A 6,449-nucleotide genomic window follows, 5' to 3' on the forward strand; every position below is an offset into this window, starting at 1 on the left:
CATTGGTCACAGTGGTAGGGCTTATCTCCAGTGTGAATGTGTTTGTGTGTTTTTAGGTGACCTAACTGACTGAAACTGCTTCCACATTGGTCACAGTGGTAGGGCTTATCTCCAGTGTGAATGCGTTTGTGTGTTTTTAGGCTACCTAACTCACTGAAACTGCTCCCACATTGGTCACAGTGGTAGGGCTTATCTCCAGTGTGAATGCGTTTGTGTCTTTTTAGGTTATGCAACAGACTGAAACTGCTTCCACATTGGTCACAGTGGTAGGGCTTATCTCCAGTGTGAATGCGTTTGTGTGTTTTTAGGTGATGCAACAGAGTGAAACTGCTTCCACATTGGTCACAGTGGTAGGGCTTCTCTCCAGTGTGAATGCGTTTGTGGGTTTTTAGGTTAGCTAACACACTGAAACTGCTCCCACATTGGTCACAGTGGTAGGGCTTCTCTCCAGTGTGAATGCGTTTGAGTCTCTTGTTGGTGTCTCTCTGTTTCTAAAAAGACACAAAGAAAGAATTAGGGCATGGGGGCACAGTGTGTGTGTGTGTGTGTGTGTGTGTGTGTGTGTGTGTGTGTGTGTGTGTGTGTGTGTGTGTGTGTGTGTGTGTGTGCGTGTGTGCTGCAACATCAGTGATACAACAGTGATATTTTTCTCACCTCTTCTGAAGAATTCATTTGGACAATGCTCCTCCACTCCTACGCCAGATGTCTGTCCTCCCACCAAGCAGCTCTGTAGATACAGCAGGGGTTAAATTAAATCAGTCATATACAATTTAATTACTAATTGGTAGGGGTGTCACGATACACTCAGTTCACGATACGATACGTATCACGATACTGGGTTCACGATAACGATACGATACGATACGATTTTAACAATATTTTTTTAAACTTGAATAATGACAATATATGACTGGAAAAGTAGTATTTTATTTGAAATGCACAAATACAAAACATGCTGTTGTGGGAAATTGTTATTACAATAACAACTAGAAAAAACATGAGATTGGAGATAAGGCTTATCTTGAAATAGAATGAGTTACACCGTCACTTAGATTTACTTTGAACTAAAAGGTTTCTCAGCAGTATAAATTCTCATTATGCATCTTCAGTTTTTCTTCAAACTCAAACAACAAGACTTTTCTTAGTCTATTTTTTATGCATCTTCAGTTTTTCCTGTCAAGTAAACAGTTTTGCCAGAAACTCAATTGAATGGTTTCTCTCCTGTATAACTTCTCATGTGTCTCTTCAGAGACTTGTTCAACTGAACTACTTTCCACACACTTTCCACACACTTTGTCTACTTTTGAAAAAAAAAAAAAAAAAAATTTTTTTTTTTTTTTTTTTTTTCCACGATATGAGATTTCATCTCAACGATACATATCGTGACGTTTTACTATCGCGAAATTTCGTGGGACGATATATTGTGACACCCCTACTAATTGGAGTCTCAAACTCGTTATAGAATTGTTCAAAATTGAATGGTATGTTGCTTAAAATGTATTGAGATAATCATAGGTTTGAAGGTACCGGTATACAATAGGGATGCACCGATCGATCGGCACGTGACCGGAAATGGCCGATTTTCACGTGATCGGCCTCGATCGGTGATCTGCGCCGGTCACTCTAAATAGCCGATTCTGTGAGCCGATTTTCACATGACGTGCGCGCACCCCAAAGCACCGAGACAGGCACCCAGCCACCACCACACACACGCCAGCATACCTTCCTCGTTGTGGATTTTTTTCACCGTCAGTGAAGTAGACAAATCTCGCAGTTTGTCACACATGCAAGTCGAAAATAAGCCGTGGAGACAGAGATGCGGCCGAGTCCCGCTCGGCTGGAGTCAAGTCTGAGCGGCTCGCTTCGCACCTCACTGGCCCCCCTCTCTCTGCTCTCTCTCCCCGGGAAGCAGTGCTGCTGCACCCGGCCACAGTGCACAGCCGACTTGGCGAGGTGAACGCGAGCATTGTGTCCACCATTCCCCGACCTGCCTTTTCCATTCCACATCAGCGCTGGTGCCTCAGCCTGTCAGTCATGTTGTAACGTAGATACAGGAGAGACTATTTGTTTCGTATTGCAAATAGAACGACGGACATAATAATAAAAATGCATCGGACTCACAAGTGTGCAAGGATTTCTGTGCGTGACGATATTTTTTCGGATGGCAGATAAAAATACGCATACCAAACTTCGGACTGTGTGTAAACTCCGCCTGATATTCAGACTGAAGATCGTTACTGTAACTCATAAACTCATTTCCCCTCTACTCAAGAGGACTCTGGAGCCAGTCTATAAACTCCTTGTCCATGGATCATTTTGATGTTCTGTTGCACCTGTTTTCTTTTGGAAAAGTAAATGCATGATAGCTGTGGGATATAGGCTATTGGATTTAATTTAATTTTTGTATTCATTGTATTTGCACAAAAAAGCTCTGTCCAGTAGCCTAACCTGGAACACTTTTATTTTGAGATGTGTTTGAGTGAGATGGTCCTACTTCATGCAAATGATAAGATAAGATAAGATTATTTGGATCCCCATTGATGTAAGAATTGTTCTATGAATCTTAATTTTCAAACAAAGTTACAAAAACGTTTGTGTAAGCTGTCAATTGTTGTTTTTAGAAAAAAAAATCGGAATCGGCAAAAATCGGTATCGGCAAGTCAGACTATTCAAAAATCGGAAATCGGAATCGGCCAAGAAAATGGCAATCGGTGCATCCCTAGTATACAAATATTACAATCTAAAGGTTGAAGATTTGTGAGTTTTTAAATAGCAGAGGATGATTTCAATAAATAAATTAAGACAGATTCCTATATCAGATCTCTTGGCCATGTGATCTCATCTCATGGCTTTTGCCTCAAAGACATCGATGACTGGATGTCTGCCCACCACCTCAAGCTCAACCTTGGTAAGACAGAGCTACTCTTCCTCCCAGGGAAAGACTGCCCTCTCACAGACCTCTCCATCTCCATTGACAATACCACTGTACTGTGCTTCCCTCCCAAACAGCTAAGAACCTTGTGGTGATCCTTGACAACCAGCTGTCTTGCTCGGCCTACATTGCTGCGACAGCACGCTCCTGTAGGGCCTTGTATAACATCCGCAAAATCCATCCGTTTCTCACCAGGGAAGCGACACAACTCCTGGTCCAGTCACTTATCATCTCCTGCCTGGACTACTGCAACGTGCTTCTGGCCGGCCTACCTGCCTCTGACATCCGACCGCTTCAGCTCATTCAGAACGCTGCAGCCCGTCTGGTTTTCAACCAACCTAAATTCTCTCATGTCACTCCCCTCTTCCGGGACCTTCACTGGCTTCCAATCTCGGCACACATCCAATTCAAGACACTGGTTCTGGCCTACAGGGCAGTACACCAGACAGCCCCTCTGTACCTACAATCTATGGTCATGGTTATGATATCAGCGTCGTCTACGTACCAGGCCGAGATATGTTACTGGCAGATACCACTGGAGACTGTAAACATGATTAGCTATCTGCCTATCTCTACTGAGAGGCTACAGGCAATACAGTTAGCTACAAGAGAGGACACAAAATGACAGAGACTGAAAGAGTTGATTTTGACAGGGTGGCCACAGAATAAAAATGACATTCCGACAGACATTCAGCACTACCACTCATTCCAGGTAGAATTAAGTTTCCAGGATGGCATAGTGTTCAAGGGAGAGAGAGCAGTGATACCAGATGCGCTCAGAGCAGATATCACTCATCGTGTCCACTCCTCTCATCTTGGGGTAGAAGGATGTCTCAGGAGAGCGAGGGAATGTGTATATTGGCAAGGGATGAATGACTACATCAAAACGTTCATCAGCAAATGTGACATATGCAGGGCAGGAGATCCTAAGCAACAGAGAGAGACACTACACCCACATGACATGGCAGACAGAGCCTGGGCCAAGGTGGGTGCAGATTTGTTCACTTTTCATAACAAAGACTACTTAATAACTGTAGACTACTACTCTAACTTTTGGGAGATAGATGATCTACCAGACACTAAGAGTACCACAGTAATCAGAAAGCTAAAGGCCCACTTTGCACGACAGGGGATACCAGATGTTGTCATTTCAGATAACGGGCCGCAATTCGCGTCACAAGAGTTCCAACGCTTCAGCAAAATGTGTTGGAATTGGAACACAGGACATCTTCCCCAGGATATTATGCACAGAGCAATGGGAAAGCTGAATCGGCAGTGAAAACAGCCAAACGTCTCATGCTGAAAGCTGCGACTGCGGGACAGGATCCATACTTGGCTATGCTGGACCATCGCAATACACCAAGCCAAGGTCTCGATACAAGCCCAGCTCAGAGACTTCTGTGTAGGAGAACAACGACCCTTCTTCCTACCAAAGACACTCTGTTGCAGCCAGAAATAACAAACAACGAACAAGGACTGATGGACAATAGACGGAGACAGGAAAAATACTACAATCGCACGGCAAGGGACATGGACACTCTTAAAAGAGGGGACAGTGTAAGAGTTCAGCCGTTTGAGCCACATAAGGTCTGGAGAGCAGCAAAGGTCATGAAACCGGTGAGCCATAGGTCTTATGAGGTGGAACTGGAGTCAGGAGGTGTTCTGAGGAGGAATCGTCGTCACCTCAGACACAACCATAGCACACCTGCCTCACCAACAACAACAGGGACTGTGGTACAAACGCCAAGAGTGGAAGTGGCAGAGCGGGGTCTAGTGAGAGAGCAACATGCTGTCACTACTACCAGGTCGGGTCGTCAGGTTGTCAGGCCTAGATACTTGAATGACTTTACTCAGTAGTCGGGGTATAGTTACAGGACTCTGGCTAAGACTCTGGGTGGAATGCAAAATTAAGGATGGGTCTCGTCCTGGAGAAAAAAAAAGAAAAAAAAGAGAGAAATGGAATGTAATGATATGCACATTTTGTTTTGATACAAAGTTGATTTTTGTTGTTGAAATACAATGTTATGGTTATTATGTCTCATGGTATTGATAAAGTAGGGACACAGTAGCCTACTACAGAGAGGATAATATGATTTATTTTTTGAAGAATTATAGTGAGATTTATATCCTTAACAAAGTGGAAAGTACAAGTTTTGTTTATTAATTAAATGCTGAAAATCTGATTTTTGATAAGGTTAATATTGGGTCACTGAGATTAAGTGATATGTTGACATTGTACAGAGTAAGGGACTTAACTCAAAATTAAAAAAGAAAAGATGTAACAATAGGATTGTTAGTTCCTAGTGCATGTTGTTCGGGGGAACAATAACAGTGTGACACCAGTCGGATACTGATGAGTACAGCAGCTAGGCTAAGACCAGCTAGACTAGAGCAAACGTTATGTTTATGTTATATATGTCTGTTACAATAAACGTTTTAAAGTAAGCAAGAGTCAATGCTTTAACCGTCCATTCTGTAGGGTCATTGATACAAGACGGAACAGAATGAAACAACAATAACCACCGTCACAACCCACCTGAATATCCGATTTACTTCCTGTATACATAGCTGAGCACAGGCTGATATTCGGCTCATATTAAATGTTAGTGTTAGGCCGTGTCTCCGACAGACACAGTAACAACGTAGCCTATTTCGGTCTTCATGTCTTGTAGTAGTTAGTAGCTAGTTGTTAGGTAGTAGGAAGCATTGGTGTCTGGTCCGGAGCTAGCCTGAGAGGCTAATAAAAGCTACATGTTACAGAGTAAGCTGACTATCAGTAGACTACGTTATTGCACGCGTAGGCCTATCTTTACATTAAAACATTTTATTTAATTTATTTTTATTAGAAGTAGGCTATGTCAGTGTTTCCCCCTGAATAGCTGAGAAAGTGGACACTGTAAATAGTTAGCACTGTGAAGTTGATACAATTCAGGTGGTGGTAATGCAACATTTAAGGATGCCAACCATGATGCCAACCGCCATAAAACACAGAAGAAGAAGCGGTTGAGAACCGTCTATATGCATTAGTCTATATATAATTATGTAAGATGATTCAGCCTTACTTGCGTTTCCAAAGTTGTCCTTGCTTGTGCGCATGTAGGTTAGTTGTAGACTGGATCGGAGCACAAATAAACCTTGATCAGAGGCCTAGTCCTCCTGGTCTATTGTCCGGGAAGCGATATTTGTTTCCAATGATGGCGAAGGCGTGATCCACCCCTCTCTGCCTGATTGGCTGACTGCACTCGGCCAAGCGGATGTGATTGGATGAACGTTTGACGCTAGGCCAATCAGAGGCAGAGAGGGGCGGGTTCATGCCTTCGCTATCATGGGGAAAAATTATCGTGTTCTTCTTCTTCTTCTGTTTGCTTTTACGGCGGTTGGCATCCAAGATGTTGCATTACCGCCTCCTTCTGGACTAATCCATCCAATGTTTCCCTACTCCATTACAGTCTTGTTAATTATTAGTCCAGTTTCTCTCAAAAACGGACCAGTATAGTTTCTTTCCATCCACTGCTCC

The 6,449-nt window shown here is 43.2% G+C and overlaps 1 long non-coding RNA gene across 1 annotated transcript; it reads right to left on the reverse strand.

Annotated features, from left to right (window-relative positions):
- Nucleotides 1-308: 308 nt before the first annotated feature.
- On the reverse strand, nucleotides 309-6,089 carry LOC310780826. The gene is made up of 3 exons (XR_014552932.1): nucleotides 5,995-6,089; nucleotides 655-727; nucleotides 309-491 (listed from the first exon to the last, which is right to left on the reverse strand). It is a non-coding gene; the product is annotated as an uncharacterized lncRNA (long non-coding RNA).
- Between the last annotated feature and the right edge of the window lie 360 nt (nucleotides 6,090-6,449).

The sequence above is a fragment of the Poromitra crassiceps genome (genome assembly GCF_964638095.1).
Source record: "Poromitra crassiceps genome assembly, chromosome: 8".
NCBI lineage: Eukaryota > Metazoa > Chordata > Actinopteri > Beryciformes > Melamphaidae > Poromitra > Poromitra crassiceps.